The sequence below is a fragment of the Drosophila yakuba genome, chromosome 2R, assembly GCF_016746365.2.
Source record: "Drosophila yakuba strain Tai18E2 chromosome 2R, Prin_Dyak_Tai18E2_2.1, whole genome shotgun sequence".
Classification (NCBI taxonomy): Eukaryota; Metazoa; Arthropoda; class Insecta; order Diptera; family Drosophilidae; genus Drosophila; species Drosophila yakuba.
This window is the reverse complement of record NC_052528.2, coordinates 1,649,681-1,668,386: the sequence shown is the minus strand read 5'-3', so window position 1 is coordinate 1,668,386 and position 18,706 is coordinate 1,649,681. Positions and strand designations below refer to the sequence as shown.

General features: G+C 37.4%; 1 long non-coding RNA gene across 1 annotated transcript; it reads left to right on the top strand.

Annotated features, from left to right (window-relative positions):
* Positions 1-5,565: 5,565 nt before the first annotated feature.
* LOC122319523 lies at positions 5,566-6,544 on the top strand. Its single transcript, XR_006245134.1, has 2 exons — positions 5,566-6,128; positions 6,193-6,544. It is a non-coding gene; the product is annotated as an uncharacterized LOC122319523 (long non-coding RNA).
* The last annotated feature ends 12,162 nt before the right edge of the window (positions 6,545-18,706 follow it).

Here is an 18,706-nt window from a genome sequence, read left to right as displayed (position 1 = left end):
TCGGACTGAATTTCGGGCTCCGTTGCTGCGAGGAGGACCCACCAATGAGGAAATGGCCTGGAATAAGGACCAACAGGTCAGTCCGATCCTCGGATGAAGGAGAGAGTGGTCTGGAGTTCAGGCATGCTTCTATCTTACACAGGAGGGTTTAAAGCTCCTCAAAGGTGTATTTGTAGGATGCCTTATAGAAAAGAGTCTTGAACCGCCGGAGTCCTCCCATATGTGGAAGATCAGCTTCTAGATGGATTGCTCTAGTGATGAAACACAAAAATACACACACATACCCTTTCGTGATCAAACACGCTATGCCAGTATAATTTTTGATCTCAAAGGGCCCGGCAAAGTCAACACCAGTGTGTGTAAGCGGACGTGAGAAAGTGGATCGCTCTTTGGCGAGAACTCCCATGAGTTGCGATTGGAGTCTTTTCTATTGGATTGTGCAAACCCGAAAGGAGTTCGTTATGGCTTTTAACAAGTTTTTTAACGGATGAGCCGTGTTATCAGCTGGCTCTCGCCATGCAATGAAATCTGAGTAAATTGAGCCATGAGCCGTGTGAAGTTACTGGAATATGGCAGGATAATCGGATGCTTCTCATCGTAGCTTAAGGACTCTGATGCCTTCACACATCCACATGCTCTCAAAATTTCCTTTGGATCTAAGAATGGATTAGGGTTTTCCAACGTACTAGACCTTGCAATCGACATCCTGGAGCACCAGAATTGGTACTCTGTCGCAAATCCTGCTCTTTAAGTGCACTGTATCAGCCTTTCTTGTGCTTGGTCTAATTTGTCCACGTTAAATTCGAAAAGAAATACTATAATATTTTATATTTAATATAATTTTGCATCGATTTATGAAGCGCTGGATAATCGCAGTTACTCGGACTGCTCAATCGAAGCTGTAAAAGGGAAGCTGGGAGGCATCACAAAAACAATGATATTGAATTAGAATTAGAATTGAAATGTACCCATCTAGGGATACGAATGTCGCTGAGAAGATCACGATCTTTTTGGAAATCGCGCCATTTCCTCTCGAGTCTACTGGGTAGAAGTTGGTCCCAGGAAAGCCAGCCAGATTTCCTGCATGAAAATCTTGGCGCGTACGACATAAGGAGCAAGCCATCCTGCTGGGTCGAACAGTTTGTCAATTTGCTATAGAACCTCGCGTTTAGAAAAAGAGGGCTTGGAATCTAGCTCGTATGGAACGAAGAGGAGCTTGTGATCTAGCGGGATATCACTAAGGACCTCTTTATGGTTGGAGGTCCACTTCCTAAGGGGGAACCCTGCTGACGCTAGACCCTCCCGCAGTGAACGTATTGCCACAATGCCATCCTTTATGGTGTGTGCGCCAGCCAGGACATCGTCAACGTACATATGCCCTTTAAGGATTTGACTCGCCTTGGGATATTGCGAAAGAATATCCTCGGAAAGAAGGTTCAAGACCCGGATGGCTAGGAACGGGGCACAATTAATACCAAACGTGACCGTTTGCAACTCAAAGTCACAGATTCCTTCTTTGTTGCGAAAGAGAATCCGCTGAAAGCGAGTGTGCTGCGGATGAACAAAAATCTGCCGATACAACTTTGTTATATCGGCGTTGAATACATAGCAGAAAAAACACCATTTAATAATCTGAATCGGGAGGTCGGATTGGAGACTGGTCCTAGATGAAGTACGTCGTTGAGACTTTATCCATGGGATGATGGACTGGAGGCGATAAATATAACGGATCCTGAAAGGATCCACCCGAAAATGGTCTCTTGACCGAGAAGTTACCCACAAATATTGGATCTGGAGCCATCTAGGAGAATAGCCGGGAGGATGTCTGCGCCAATAAGCACGTCGATCTGCAAACTTCGGTAAAAGGAAGGATCATCCAGTGGTAAATCAGGAATTTGATTTACGAAGTTGGGAGGCATCGAATACGATCCAAAAATGCCAGCCAGCTAAGGCAAGACGAAGGCCGAAGCTTCGATCTTGATGCGAGGTTTGAATGGAGAACCAATATCGAAGTGACATAACTTCTCAGGCCTTGCAGCTACGGCTTGGTTTAGGCCTGCTTCTTGTGCATGGACATTTTGAAAAATGGGTTTCACTATGTTGAACATGCGTTCTGAAATAAAGGTCGCCTAAGATCCGGAGTCGATCAAAGCACGAGCCCTAAAGCATGTTTCACGATGACAGATATGAATCACTGGGGTTCCTAATGGGACATTCTGAGAGTTGGAGACGAAACATTTGATGAATTAGTGGACTGTATCGGATTATGCGATCCTGTTGGAATAGCCGTTTTGTCGAATTGTAAGCTGTGTGCTAGGCTAATAAGAATATGGACTGGCGGGTTTGATAATCTGGAAGCGCTAGTGGAAAAAATATATTGGATTAAGAATGTAAACTGTTCCAGAAAAAGCAATATGATTATGGTATGTTCTGAATAAACCTTGGTAGTAATCCGGATCTCATGGCTTAAAATTAAATGATAAACTAAGAAACGAAACTTTAAAAAATGTGTCAATTTGCTTTTATAATAAATAGATAAAATAATACTAAAAATAATGTTAATGAATTAAGAAAAGAAAATGTGTTATAAATTGTAAACACACGGGGACGTGCGCAAGGTCAGGAAGGCCGTGTCGCAGATTTATTTTTAATTTTAAATATAACCACCTTTTCTTTTACTTTGTTCTTGCTTATTTCGTTTTGCATATTCTTTGAATACGCATTCTCTACCTCTTGGAAGCGTGGCCTCTGGTCGAGGTCGGGAAGGAGAGTGAGATAGATATATTACCGATAAGAATGGGACTAACCAGGAGCTGGGAAAAATGCCATTATATGTGTTGGTATTGATGTGTGTGGAGTGAAATAGCCCTTCAGTACCAGTCTCAAAGGACTCCTAAAGGAATCCCTAGGGTGTCTACAGGAATCATGAGGAACTTTCCATACAAATCGGCGAGGAATTTCCAGGCGTTTGTCGCGAGGAATTCGAAGATCTCGAGGAAAACCCAAAATCCAGGGTAATCGAAATATATCGAAATATAAGCAAGGTCTTTTGTCGAGGAATACTAGAGGAATTCCTAGGGAATTGCTCGGAAATCCCTTAAGTATTCCTCGAAAATCCCTTTAGTATTCATTGGGAATTCCTTTAGTGGAACTCCTTTTCCTTCCTTCAAGGAATTCCTCGGCAAAATACCTGTAAATCCAGAAACATCACCCAAAAACCTAAAAAATGTATTTAAATTTTAAATAACACTTATTTTTTCTTTTATTACATTAATTTTTTCCTTTTTTGTTTGCATTGTTTTATACATGTGTCAGTGCGTGATCCGAGGCTTTCTCCGCTGGCTTCTGGCCTTCTAATGTGCTTATGCTATGTGTAAAGAAAAATATTTAAATAATATATATTAATATCATGTACACTGGTAGGCACAATTATTTTGACAAAATGTTCTTTCGTGTTTCTCAGTACTCTTTGATCTTGAGCTTGAACTAAAATTCTTGCTACTTTTTTTATATGCTATTATTAATATGCTATTTATGAACTTTTGCGCACTCTTTGAACGCTGCTGATAAAAGAGTACTGAGGAACACGAAAGAACGTTTTGTCAAAATAATTGTGCCTACCAGTGTAGTTTGGAATGCAGTTAGCTCTGCTTATTTATCACATATTATACTTACCGGTTTTATATATTTAACGTTAAGAATTTTCCAAACACCACTTGTCACGTTCTACAATTGAATGCAAATGATAAGGGGTGACGGAAAACGAAACCGAAAATGCTGACAGGCTCGTACCAGGGCATTTCCGACCATAATGATTCAGTGTAATTAGTGTTACATAGGCAAATAATTAAACATGGACGCATTGGCGTTGCCTATTGTGGTTGGTTAAAAATGTCTCTTTTTATTTATTCACATCGAAGAGGAAACAACGTTCTTTCTTCGAAGAGTCTTCGTTTTATAATGAATTCTTAATATCTATGTTCTTAATATCTAGCGTCAGCGAAATTTCGTATATATCATGTATTTATGTATATGGAGTATATAGCTGAGAAACAGCGTTGAGAGAATACGCGCATGTATATATCAGCAGTTGGTCAGCGTGGGATCGCTGACTCCGCACTTAAGCCGTTCTGATTATGAGTGAGGTCTCATGTTATATATGCACTTGCGTTCTGCTGTGCATTATAACAAAGTGCTACAATGTGTATGGTCGGCATTTAGTATATTACGTAGACAATATATGCGCTTACTACACCTCCCTCTATTTGAAAAATAACGAAATATAGCGGAGTTATTTTCTGATATAATTTATGCTATATTATACTATTATCCATTTTTTTTTTTTAATTTTATTTCTACTTTTATTGTTAAAATGAATTAAAGTATATTTGTATATTAACAAAATTAAGAAAATATGTATAAGTAACTATAAAATAAATGCTTTAAGGCTATCTTTATGAACTAATTATTCTTTATTTTTCATACTTTTAATTTTTACGTTATTTCTATTTTTAATGCTTACTACTTCAAAAGGTCCTACATATTTACTCTCTAGCTTATGACCTGTTTTGTTTTTTAAAAGTACTAGGCTGCCTACTATGTTGCTTTTGCTACTGTTCTTGCACTTTTATCTGCTACTGGTATTGTAAGTAGATATTTGGTGAGATCACATATTATAGTAATAGCATACTTATTGCCAAGTACCAAACGAGGTAATGGTTCAATGGTATCTATAAGTACAGTATCGAAAGCTGTGGTAGGTGTCTGTGTTATTATCATTAGTGCTTTTGTATGTGTAGTTACTTTAGCTCGTTGGCATTTCTCACAATGTTTCACATACTAAGTTATACGATCGTAGCTTGTCTCATTCTAGGCCAATAGTAAAATCTTTTGATCTTAAGCAGGGGTCATCATGGTATTTTGACAGGATTGCATTTATATGACTTTTGTCATTTTTCTCTATTTTTGTCACCTTTGTTAATAGCGCTATTTATACCCGTTACTCGTAGAGTAAAAGGGTTACTAGATTCGTTGAAATGTATGTAACAGGCAGAAGGAAATTTCTATCGATTTGCCAAAAAACTTTTTGCCACGCCCACTCAACGCCCAAAGCTGCCACGCCCACACTTTTGAAAAATGTTTTGATATTTTTTCATTTTTGTATTAGTCTTCTATATTTCTATCGATTTGCAAAAAAACTTTTTGCAATGCCCACTCTAACGCCCACAAACCGCGAAAAACTGTCAGTGTTGAAAACTCTTTCCCGAACTTCCACTAGCTGAGTAACGGGTATCAGATAGTCGGGGAACTCGACTATAGCGTTCTCTCTTATTTTACATTTGATACTTTATTGCCCATATTTTTAAATTTATTAAGTGAAACAAATTCGAAAATTTGTTCATTCGGTGACAACTTTATATTAACTGTACTTTGTAATCCGGCTTCTGAATTAAGCCTTGAAAAGAATTGGCCTAAGTCAAACTTTCCTTTAGAATACAAATCATTAACTAAAAAATGTGAAATAATTCGTTTTCCATGTTTAAATAAACATTTGAGATTATACAATTTTAGATTCACAAATTTTTTTACGTCATTATTATTATTGACTTCATAGACATTGGGCTCTTTATTGTAATTTTGCAATTTATTGTTTTCATCTGGCCAGATGTCTGCCTGTCTTTTTGATCTCGTTTGGACCATCAATATATTTCTATTCATTTCTATTAAGTTTTCAATGCTAACTCTAGAGATGTAATGTCCCCATATATCAAGATTTTTTTTTAAATCCCCAAAATTTGCGCCTTAGTTAGTAGCGATAATAATTATCGGAACCTTATCTGGCAACGTCATCTAAATGGCAATTGACCAGCTGGTGAATATTGATTCGGAGAAAAGTTCTTCGGATCCCCAGCATCTAGCTTCGATCTTTTCTTACGACGATCGTCAAGCTTATAAGTTCAGTCCCAGCAGAGATAAGACCTAGCAAAAAGGCAAATCAAGAAAAAAGAACTGGAGAGTACAATCACATGTGCTCCCAACTTTAATCCAGCGTTTATTTCGGCATCAAGATTAAAAGGCCACAAAGAAAAGGCAATTAATAAATGCCCGTGGATTGCCGTGTCGGCAAGGTAAATATTTCAATGAAAATTTCAAAAAAATTACCAAATTATAATAACAGTTGTGCACGTTTAGGTCACGCGTGTTATTTTTTATCGTCGACTACACAGCGAGAAATCGCCAGGTCGATCGATTCCACTAAAGAAAAAAATCACTGGGTAAATATCCAAGTAATTCTGGGGAAAAATTGCCCGAAATGAATGAGTTATATTCCCGCAGTTACCCGAGGAAACGAAGCTGAATTTTAAACTCTTCCACGCCGACCCAAAAGTTCGGCTGGAGTCAGCTACCTCTGCTGGGAGACAAATTCTTCGGAGGTCGCAGGAAAAAAATCTACAGAAAAACCTACATAGAAATAAAAACCCTTACAAAACTAGTGTAAAACAAAAACAGATTAAAATACCATCAGTGCCTAAAAACCCAAAAATTAATTGAAGTTAAACATATTACATTGTACATATTACATAAAACAAAAGCATTTGATAGTGATGTGAGTGTGTGCAGGTGATAAGTAAAATAAGAGAAAAAAAGAAATACAAGCTGGCCAAACCAATGTAAAATCGAACACTGAAAGAAAAACAAAGTTTCGTTGCCAATGCCAAAAATAAAATACTTCAAATCAAAAATAAAAATAATTCATCATGACAATATAAACAAAAAATGAAATGAAAAAAATTCATAAAAAAAAAAATTGAAATAAATAATCCTATATTTTAATTATCACTTATGAAAAAAACTAAATAGTGCATTTATAGTTTGAAGTTTTCTTACTAATAACCCCCAACACCGCATCGACAAGAAGGCCTTCTTCGAGAACCAACAGTGGGTGAGTAAAATTAAAAAAATAAAATATTATATATATAACCAAAACAAAACTAAAACTTCAAGTTACTAAATTGCAATTATGTAGTTCAGTGTAGAGCCTGGCTACCTGAGTTAAGGCTTATCAACCGCTCGCGCCGATTAATTTGTCTATTTTGTAGATTACTCTTTTGATTCTTATCCAAATTCTAACATGGTAATTTAAAGCACTATAATGTAACGTAAACATTGACGACTACACGGAAAGAAATTAATATTGACATGATTGGCACCTACATATTTTCTCCCTTTTAGCAATAGAAAGCTTTTTCTTTCAATGATGCGATTAAATAAATAAACTCCATAGAAAAAAAAAAACACTTAATAGTTGTTCAGGATTAATAAATACTTAACAATTACAACATAAAAAAAAAAAAAAAAAACCCACACCACTTCAATGTTCTTTTGTTGGTAACAAACCAGAAAAAGAAAAGCTTGGCACTAAAAAAAATAAAACAAAAAATAAATCAATAAAAAAAAATAAAAATGAATAGAGATTTTTGCGAAAAATAAATAAAGATAAATAATGTAAAATAAGGAGCAAGATACGGAATCAGACTTAGGGAATTAAGAGTATGGAATTATAAGATTAAAACTAGTAAGGCTAATTAGTTAGAAATATGTACACTGCAAGAAATGCACTCAACAAGAAAGAAGAAATTGTTTATTGAAAATTAAAATTGTTGTAAAGATGAAACTCTAAGTTCTTATTCATGGCAGGGGAGCATAATTAGATGATGCATATTTAACTACATTTGGGGTCTTCTAAAAAAAGGTTACACTGAAGACTATGGTTGGGAGGGTAATGATAGTGGGAGTGGAAATTAACATCTAAAACCACCCCGCCAGGCTTACATCCAAATTCGTGCTTCCTTCTCTCACATTGTAGTTTAATTAAGTTTCGCTTGCTGTTCATTTTCTAAAAGATGAAACTGAGACAGTGGAGTTGTTTGTTTTTTTTTTTTTCCGCTGTTCGTTTATATGAGGATTGTCTCATTGTTTAAATTCAGGATGGACTCTATAATAAAACCTTTTGGTGTAGCAATCATTATCCACAGCAAAAAAAACCCCCCCACATCTCCCGCTAGAGCTAGGAATCAATGGGTCCCGCTCAGCTGATGGTTAATGGTCGACAAGCCTGAAAAGGGTGAACATTTTGGAATCGAATCGCCAACAAGGATACCCAGTAAATGTTTCTCTTCTTCAACGGCGCTCTTACATCACATAGATTTTTTGGCGCCCAACGTGGGGCAAGTGCTTATTCCTTACATATATTTTAGTCCAGCAGGCAGTCACACAGATTTTTGGTGCAGCCGCCGATGCTGAAAGGCAGGTGCTAAAGTATTTGTCTGGTATATAGTACTAACCCCTGATTTTTGAAAGTTGTATGTAAAGCTAGAAAAGAATCTAATTTGACTATTGGAAAGCGAGCCCTTATTAGGGAGTGCTGATAGGTTTCGACCGTAGAAAAATTAATTCCATAAAAATATAATTCTTTGGAATTGAAAAAGCTTATGACCAAATGACATCGACGTATTATCCTTCGAGTTATCGAGTGAAATGAAGATTTGCTTCGCTTTAGTCCTTGTAATTGGTGGGAAAAGTACCGGGTTGTTACAACAGACATTAATCTGGAAGCTCTTTGTCTTCGATTGAGATTTTTGTTATCATTATGAAAGTAGTCAAGAAAGCTGTTTGATATTGATATACATCTTTGGAATTCGAGTTTTTGAGAATTCGAAAACTTTCGACCAAGATTACAGGTAGCTTGTTATTCAGAATTATTAACGACTGGAGTAAAGTAAGAGAAATTCTTAGTCCTATGTGTTCTTTGGTGTGATCAGTGTTTGAAAACTGACTAGAGGTAAGCTACTGGAATACAATATAAATGCATTTGTGTTTATTTGTCCGTAGAAGTCTGCACAGTACAGTAGATAATGGATGTTCATACAAAGAAGTAACACTTATTAATTGCCATAGCCCAATTTAAGTAAATTCGCTAAGCACAGAATTAGTTGAAAGCCTAGAAATATGTATCCGTATTATGTCTCCCTGAGAATGCCATCGAAGTAAAATATAAAAGAATTTTTATTTAGTATGCCACTAGAACATAGCTTTGAGTCAACCCAACCTCAGCACCAAGCAGATGCTGCAGCAAATTGTTGTATTATTTGCGAAGAATTTATGTTAAACACACAACCTTGTGTTATAACGCATTGCAATCACGTTTTTCACAAGAGTTGTTTAGAATCACATATACAAGTACATAAGGAGTGTCCTTGCTGCTTAAAGACAGTACAGCCCAAGGATTGGAAAGTAGTTGTAGGTAACCATTCGCCGAAGGCAAGGAGTACGGTCACCTACCCTCCAAAGAGACCCGTTGTAATAAGTTCCCGTCCGTGTACTCGTTCTTTAGCACATCAACTAGAATCACTTACCCAACCGGCACCAACAGAAGCCGAGGTCCTGATCAGAGTCCATGATCAGTCTAATTCACCAATTACAGAAAATCAACATCCACCCGGTAGTACTCCTACGAATCAAGGAGTCAGGCCACGAGCGTATCAAGCCGCCAATGCACCCGGTAGACGAGGTCGGCCACCAAGGCAAAGAAGACAGAATAATCCGCCAGTAGCCAATAGCGTACCGAGAGCGGAGATCGAATCTATCGTTCGAGAGACAGTAACTCGTGTTCTGTCATCAATTTCCGGAAGTGGTAGCCTTGCACCACCACCCGACCAAATAGCTGGACATGGGAGTCCAGGTACTCAACGTAGTTATAGGTCAGCCCACGGTATACATCCTCTTGGTCCACATAAAATAGCCGACGTCTTACAGAAATGGGGAGTAAGGTTTGATGGCACAGTTGAAGGATTATCGGTAGAAGAATTTCTATATCGCGTGAAGATATTGACAGCTGAACATTTTGACGGTGATCTTGAAATTATCAGCAGAAATATTCATAATCTTTTAATTGGCAAAGCCAGCAGTTGGTTCTGGAGATACCATAAAAGAGTTCAAACTTTTACTTGGAGAGAGTTTTGCGTAGCTTTTCGAGAACAATATCGTGAGAGTAGAACGGCAACTGAGTTACGTGAACAAATTCGCTCGCGGAAGCAAAAGCCAGAAGAGTCGTTCGATACGTTTTATGAGAGTGTTTGTAAGCTCATGGATAAACTATCAGTGAGTTTTGCAGAAGATGAGTTAGTAGAGATGATCCAAGGAAATTTACTAATCGACGTGAAAGAGAGACTGTTATTTGAAAATATTTCATCTATCTCAGAGTTGCGTAGGTTGGTTCATAAGCGAGAAAATTTCCTTAAGGAAACAGGCCGAGTGCGGCCCCCCCAAACTAAGCCCGGTCCATATCGCGTATACGCGATGGATGACGGCCAACTACAAGAGACTCAAGAATGTGATGAGGAAAATGAAATTGCAGCAATTCAACGTACAACTCCTTTATTGTGCTGGAATTGTGAGGCTCCTGGCCACATATGGGAAAATTGCTTGGCCGAGAGACGTATTTTTTGTTATGGTTGCGGAGCCCCGCAAATATATAAACCCAATTGCCAGAACTGCAAGCGAAAGACGGAAAACCGGCAAGTGGGGACATCCAATCCAGGAAGGGTGTCCCAAAAGTAGAAGATAGCGCTAGAATAGATTTTGAAAGAGTTACAATTCTACAAAGTAAGCTAGCTCAAGAGTCGAATAATGAAATTAACATACCTTTTAAGCCGTATCATGAGAGGTTAAGAAACTATTATTTAGTGCGAGAACGAATTTTCGGGCTCGGAAAAGAAAGTAAGCGAAATACCCGCAGAATGCGAAATTACTATCGTTCGTTAAAAAAGAAGAGAACTAGGATTGTGTCAACTGTTTTTCAAGACAACATTGATCGTCGTAGTTATGCTAGTGTAAAGTTTATGGACTTTTCTGAACTAGGTTTACTCGACACTGGTGCAAACATAAGTTGTATCGGATCATCACTAGCGCTTGTGGACTTTTCGAAATATACAAATTTTAAGCCCATATTGTCGAAAGTTCGAACCGCGGACGCCAAGTCTCACAAAGTTCTTGAAAGTCTAAGCGTAAAAATGAAATATCAAGATAAGGAGAAAGATTTAGAATTATTTATTATTCCTTCTATAGCACAGAGGTTGATATTAGGTATAGATTTCTGGCGCGCTTTTGAATTAGCTCCAGGGATCATTAGCTCTATTCTGAATGAGGACATAGAAGTAGAGGAAGGTGAGGAAAAATACCCATTAACAGAAAATGAAAGACAGCAACTTGAGATTGTTAAGGAATTATTTCCAAATTTTGAAAAACAAGGATTAGGTCGCACGGCCATAATCAAGCATAGTATTGACATAGGTGAAAGCAAGCCGGTCAAACAGCGTTATTATCCGGTGAGTCCTGCAGTGGAAAAACTAATGTACGCGGAAATTGACCGAATGCTTAGCCTCGGAGTTATCGAACCTTCGCAAAGTGCCTGGAGTTCTCCAATGCGCCTGGTGGTAAAGCCAAACAAAGTTCGGTTATGTCTTGACTCACGCAAACTAAACGAAGCTACAAAGAAAGATGCCTATCCTCTGCAAAGCATCGAAGGCATTTTTGCTCGTCTGCCAAAGGCAAATATAATTTCGAAATTAGATCTCAAAGATGCTTACTGGCAAATTGAGTTGACAGAGGAAGCGAAACCATTGACCGCTTTTACAGTCCCAGGTCGAGCATTATATCAGTTTACTGTCATGCCTTTTGGCTTATGTAATGCTCCCTCGACGATGTCTCGTCTAATGGATGACTTAATTCCGGCGGATTTACGTCATTGCGTTTTCGGATATCTCGACGATCTATGCATTGTCTCAGAAGATTTTGCGTCACATTCAACTGTCTTAGTCCGCATTGCTGATCAATTCAAGAAAGCAAACCTTACACTGAACATAAAAAAAGTCACTTCTGCGTTACTAAGGTGAACTATCTAGGTTATGTGATAGGAAGTGGTGGAATAGCCACTGATCCAGAGAAAATATCATGTGTAATGAACTGGCCCAAACCCAAAAATATGAAACAAGTCCGAGGTTTCCTAGGTGTATGTGGTTGGTACAGGCGATTTATAAAAGACTTTGCTGATATAACCTGTCCCATTACGGAAGTCTTAAAAACAAAAAAATGTTTTAAATGGTCTCCTGAAGCCCAGGACGCCATGCAGAAATTAAAACAAATACTAACGTCTGCGCCGGTGTTACAAAATGCGGATTTTTCCCGTAAAATTTTTGTACACTGTGATGCTAGTGATTATGGAATTGGTGCTGTGCTGGTACAAGTCTCTGATACCGGAGAGGAAAGACCATTGGCATTTATGTCCAAAAAACTGTCAAAGTCGCAAAGGAACTATAGCGTAACCGAACGCGAATGTCTGGCGGTGATATTAGCGATCGAAAAATTCCGGTGTTATTTGGAATTACAGCCTTTTGAAGTAGTGACAGATCATTCAAGCCTTCTCTGGCTTATGCGACAGCAAAATGTATCTGGAAGACTGGCCCGTTGGATTTTTAGATTGCAAGCTTTCAAGTTCACCATTTCGCACCGAAAAGGGAAAGATCACATTGTTCCAGATGCGTTGTCCCGAATTTGTGACCCTGAATTTGTGATCCTTGAATGGATAGGTCCAGAAATTGACTTAGAATCGTCATCTTTCAAAGATTCTGATTATCTTCAGCTCAAGAAAACAATAGAAGAAAATAGCGAAAAATTTCCTGATCTGCGAACGGCAGACCAATTTGTGTACATACGCACCGAACACCCTTCGGGAAATACCATCCAGGACTCGGATTGTTGGAAACTGTGGGTGCCGGAGGCGTTACGAATAGCAGCGATCCGCCAAGCACATGACTGTATTGTATCTGCGCATGGTGGAATGCAGAAAACAATCGAACGGCTGCGAAGACACTTGTTTTGGCCAGGGTTGTCCAAACAAGTTAGAGAATACGTTCGAGCCTGCGATGTTTGTAAAGAGACTAAAGCCCCGAACACAACATTACGGCCACCCATGGGTCAACAAAGTGTTTCGGACAGACCCTTTCAGAAACTTTACATTGACATCTTAGGTCCCTACCCAAGAAGCAAGAAAGGTCACATAGGATTACTTATTGTCCTTGATCATTTCAGTCGTTACCATTGGTTATGTCCACTAAAAAAGTTTACTACCTCCGCGGTTATCGATTTCCTTGGGAATAGAATTTTTGCTGAATTTGGAACACCCGAGACCATCGTAAGCGACAATGGATCTCAGTTCAAGTCACATGAGTTTGAAGCCTTTCTAACCAAGTTTGGAATCAAGCACAGTTTCACAGCGTTATACTCCCCTCAGAGCAACGCTGCGGAACGGGTTAATCGCTCTTTATTGGCTGCGATAAGATCCTATCTGAGAGCGGATCAGACTGAATGGGATATCAATTTAACTAGCATTTCGTCGTCATTACGATCCTCTCTGCATCAAGCTCTTGGATGCTCACCTTATAAGGCATTGTTCGGATTCAATATGATTAATCATGCCAGCGATTATAAATTGTTAAGAAAGCTATCCCTCTTAGAAGAATCTCCGCTGTTAAATTGCCAGGATAAACTATATTGGTTAAGAGAAAATATACAACAAAATAGCCGTACGGCTTATGAACGTAATGCGACACAGTACAATTTGCGATCCAAGCCGGTCTCGTACAAAGAAGGCCAAGAAGTGTTTAAGAGAAACTTTTACCTAAGTAATTTCTCGAAGAATTTTAATAAGAAATTAGGGCCTCAGTTTTCAAAGTGTCGAGTGAAGAAAAAAATAGGAACAGCCTACTATGTATTAGAAAATTTACAAGGCAAAGAAATCGGTACATACCACGCTAAGGACTTACGAAGCTAATTCCAGCTAATCGTGCCTCTTTCGACCCTCTCGTTAGATTATCTGGTGGTGTAATGTCCCCATATATCAAGATTTTTTTTTAAATCCCCAAAATTTTCGCCTTAGTTAGTAGCGATAATAATTATCGGAACCTTATCTGGCAACGTCATCTAAATGGCAATTGACCAGCTGGTGAATATTGATTCGGAGAAGGGTTCTTCGGATCCCCAGCATCTAGCTTCGATCTTTTCTTACGACGATCGTCAAGCTTATAAGTTCAGTCCCAGCAGAGATAAGACCTAGCAAAAAGGCAAATCAAGAAAAAAGAACTGGAGAGTACAATCACATGTGCTCCCAACTTTAATCCAGCGTTTATTTCGGCATCAAGATTAAAAGGCCACAAAGAAAAGGCAATTAATAAATGCCCGTGGATTGCCGTGTCGGCAAGGTAAATATTTCAATGAAAATTTCAAAAAAAATTACCAAATTATAATAACAGTTGTGCACGTTTAGGTCACGCGTGTTATTTTTATCGTCGACTACGCAGCGAGAAATCGCCAGGTCGATCGATTCCACTAAAGAAGAAAATCACTGGGTAAATATCCAAGTAATTCTGGGAAAAAATTGCCCGAAATGAATGAGTTATATTCCCGCAGTTACCCGAGGAAACGAAGCTGAATTTTAAACTCTTCCACGCCGACCCAAAAGTTCGGCTGGAGTCAGCTACCTCTGCTGGGAGACAAATTCTTCGGAGGTCGCAGGAAAAAAATCTACAGAAAAACCTACATAGAAATAAAAACCCTTACAAAACTAGTGTAAAACAAAAACAGATTAAAATACCTTCAGTGCCTAAAAACCCAAAAATTAATTGAAGTTAAACATATTACATTGTACATATTACATAAAACAAAAGCATTTGATAGTGATGTGAGTGTGTGCAGGTGATAAGTAAAATAAGAGAAAAAAAGAAATACAAGCTGGCCAAACCAATGTAAAATCGTACACTGAAAGAAAAACAAAGTTTCGTTGCCAATGCCAAAAATAAAATACTTCAAATCAAAAATAAAAATAATTCATCATGACAATATAAACAAAAAATGAAATGAAAAAAATTCATAAAAAAAAAAAAATTGAAATAAATAATCCTATATTTTAATTATCACTTATGAAAAAAACTAAATAGTGCATTTATAGTTTGAAGTTTTCTTACTAATAACCCCCAACACCGCATCGACAAGAAGGCCTTCTTCGAGAACCAACAGTGGGTGAGTAAAATTAAAAAAATAAAATATTATATATATAACCAAAACAAAACTAAAACTTCAAGTTACTAAATTGCAATTATGTAGTTCAGTGTAGAGCCTGGCTACCTGAGTTAAGGCTTATCAACCGCTCGCGCCGATTAATTTGTCTATTTTGTAGATTACTCTTTTGATTCTTATCCAAATTCTAACATGGTAATTTAAAGCACTATAATGTAACGTAAACATTGACGACTACACTGAAAGAAATTAATATGACATGATTGGCACCTACATATTTTCTCCCTTTTAGCAATAGAAAGCTTTTTCTTTCAATGATGCGATTAAATAAATAAACTCCATAGAAAAAAAAAAACACTTAATAGTTGTTTAGGATTAATAAATACTTAACAATTACAACATAAAAAAAAAAAAAACCCACACCACTTCAATGTTCTTTTGTTGGTAACAAACCAGAAAAAGAAAAGCTTGGCACTAAAAAAAATAAAACAAAAAATAAATCAATAAAAAAAATTAAAAATGAATAGAGATTTTTGCGAAAAATAAATAAAGATAAATAATGTAAAATAAGGAGCAAAACTTAGAAAAATACGGAATCAGACTTAGGGAATTAAGAGTATGGAATTATAAGATTAAAACTAGTAAGGCTAATTAGTTAGAAATATGTACTCTGCAAGAAATGCACTCAACAAGAAAGAAGAAATTGTTTATTGAAAATTAAATTTGTTGTAAAGATGAAACTCTAAGTTCTTATTCATGGCAGGGGAGCATAATTAGATGATGCATATTTAACTACATTTGGGGTCTTCTAAAAAAAGGTTACACTGAAGACTATGGTTGGGAGGGTAATGATAGTGGGAGTGGAAATTAACATCTAAAACCACCCCGCCAGGCTTACATCCAAATTCGTGCTTCCTTCTCTCACATTGTAGTTTAATTAAGTTTCGCTTGCTGTTCATTTTCTAAAAGATGAAACTGAGACAGTGGAGTTGTTTGTTTTTTTTTTTTCCGCTGTTCGTTCATATGAGGATTGTCTCATTGTTTAAATTCAGGAGGGACTCTATAATAAAACCTTTTGGTGTAGCAATCATTATCCACAGCAAAAATAACCCCCCCACATCTCCCGCTAGAGCTAGGAATCAATGGGTCCCGCTCAGCTGATGGTTAATGGTCGACAAGCCTGAAAAGGGTGAACATTTTGGAATCGAATCGCCAACAAGGATACCCAGTAAATGTTTCTCTTCATCAACGGCGCTCTTACACCACAGAGAATGCACCTGCTACGTGGTTATCTTTTCCCTTGAGGTATTCCACTGTGAATTGGATCCACTAAGTTGGATCTTTCATCGAAAATAGATAAGGGGTCTATGATCCGTTTAAACTAGAAAATGCCTTCCATAGATATAAGGTCTGAAATGTTTGATTGCCCAATGAATAGCTGCGAGTTCTTGCTCGGTAGTTGATTTATTGCTTTCTTCCTGTGTGAAAGCTCTTGATGCATATACAACTGGCGGTACTCTTTAGTGAGTACTGCACTACATGCAACTTAACTTGCGTCAGTGGTTATGCAAAATTCATTGCTGAAATCACGGTATTGTAGTAAAGTAGGTTTTTATTAAAGCCTGCTTTAGCCTTAGTCCGATCAAATGAAACATTTTTCCTGCATAACCTCGTTAAATGACGAGAATGTTGTCCAAAATTATAAATGAATATAAATTTCTGTAATAATTACAGAACGCCGTACACTAACGGCATCTGTGGGTAAAGTTCTTTATAGCGTCGTATTTTCTAAGATCCGGTAGGATGCCATGGTCTGTACATTTATGGCCGTGGAATGTTATCTCGGGCATGAAAAATTAATATTTCTCTGGATGTAATTTTAGGTTGTGTTTCCTGCACAACTCGAAAATGTTCGTAAGGTTTTTGAACATGTGTACTAAATTATCCATATAAAGAAATGCTTGCGAAGGTTCGAGACCTGAAAATGCAAGTGTCATCATTCTCATAAATGAACTTGGCGCTACCTTTAGACCGGGTGAAGCGGGTGAAGCGATACGAACCGTTGCTGGTTGAGAAGGAAGTTATGTTTCTAGACTTTTCTTCTTGCTCGGTTTGGTGAAATCCATTAGATCTAAACACGAGATGTATTTCGCGCGACCTAATTGATCCAAGATTTCTTCTATTCTGGGCAGTGGGTATTTATCTGCCAACAGCTTTTTATTAATTTGTCAGAAATCAACTACTAAACGCCATCTTTTTTCCTTTGAATTTGAAAGAGATTTCTTGGGTACCAAGAGAAGTGGGCTATTATATTCTGATATGGATGGTTCTTCAATACCATCCTTAATTAATTTGTTTACCTATCTATTTATTTCCGGCTTTTCCGTCTCTGCGTTTCTATAACTTTTAATGAAAATTGGAGTTTTATCTGCTAATCTAAATTTTTGTCTGTAAAAATTATTACTTGATATTGCTTCTGTTTCTAGGCCAAATACGTCACAGTATTGGGTGCATAGTTCAGTAAGCTGGGTCTTGAATTGCTCTGGGAATTTAAGATTACTTAGTACTTCGCTACTTCTGGTGGGGTATTTGATATTGTCATTAATTAGTTCGTAATCTCTTATCTATTCAAACATTACTTGGGCTTTTTCCAGTTTAACTATTTTATTTGTTCTGTTTATTATTCGGAATATCACTTTTTTTTCTTGCTACGACACTATACGCTATTAATACCCCCGGGTGTTTTTTCTTGGTTAGGTATAAATACAGTATCTTGGTCAGTTTGTATTATGATTTTTCTCATAACTTTTGACCTAGCAGGTAATAATATTGAGTTATCAATACCACTGTGTACTAATGGTACGCGAATTTGGTACTTATTCGAAGATGGGTTTTTTATAAATTCATCGTTTTGATAATCTATCTGACAATTAAATTTGCTAATGAAGTCGAGTCCAATGATTCCACCACTAGGTATGGAGAATTCATTATGAACTATTTGGAAGTCGTGCTCTATTATAAAACTGTCAAAAAGTAAATCAATTGAAGCTTGTCCAATTGATGGAATAGTTCCCTGTCCTCTGCCTGTTATGTTTGTTTTGTTACTTTTATTTACGTTGTATTTATAATTGTATTTTAGCAACGGTATACTTATATCTACTAATAGTGTCAAGGATTTATTGTTATTATTAATTCTTAATTTAATGAGACTACGGAGGCTTAGATTTATATTGAATACTTTCACTACTGTTGGTTGCTCAAGCGGGTTTTCCGAGCTACTTTGGGTAACTCGTACTTGAGTACGCTGATTATTCCGTTTTAATTTTGTCCACCAGCACACAAATTACAAGATAAGTACGAAATTTCCATTCCTTTTAATTGTCGGTCTCCAGAAAAAGGTTCGAAAATCCGATTTCTTTAATTTGCTATAAGATTTTTTGTCAAATCTAACGGATTTCTCCGACAAAAGGCAATTAAAGAAAAAGTACTTATTCATTCCTACGGGCGCCGCCATATTACCCACCGTTCTCTTTCACCCTCATTCGTGAAAGTCAAAGTCCAAATCTCCGAATAT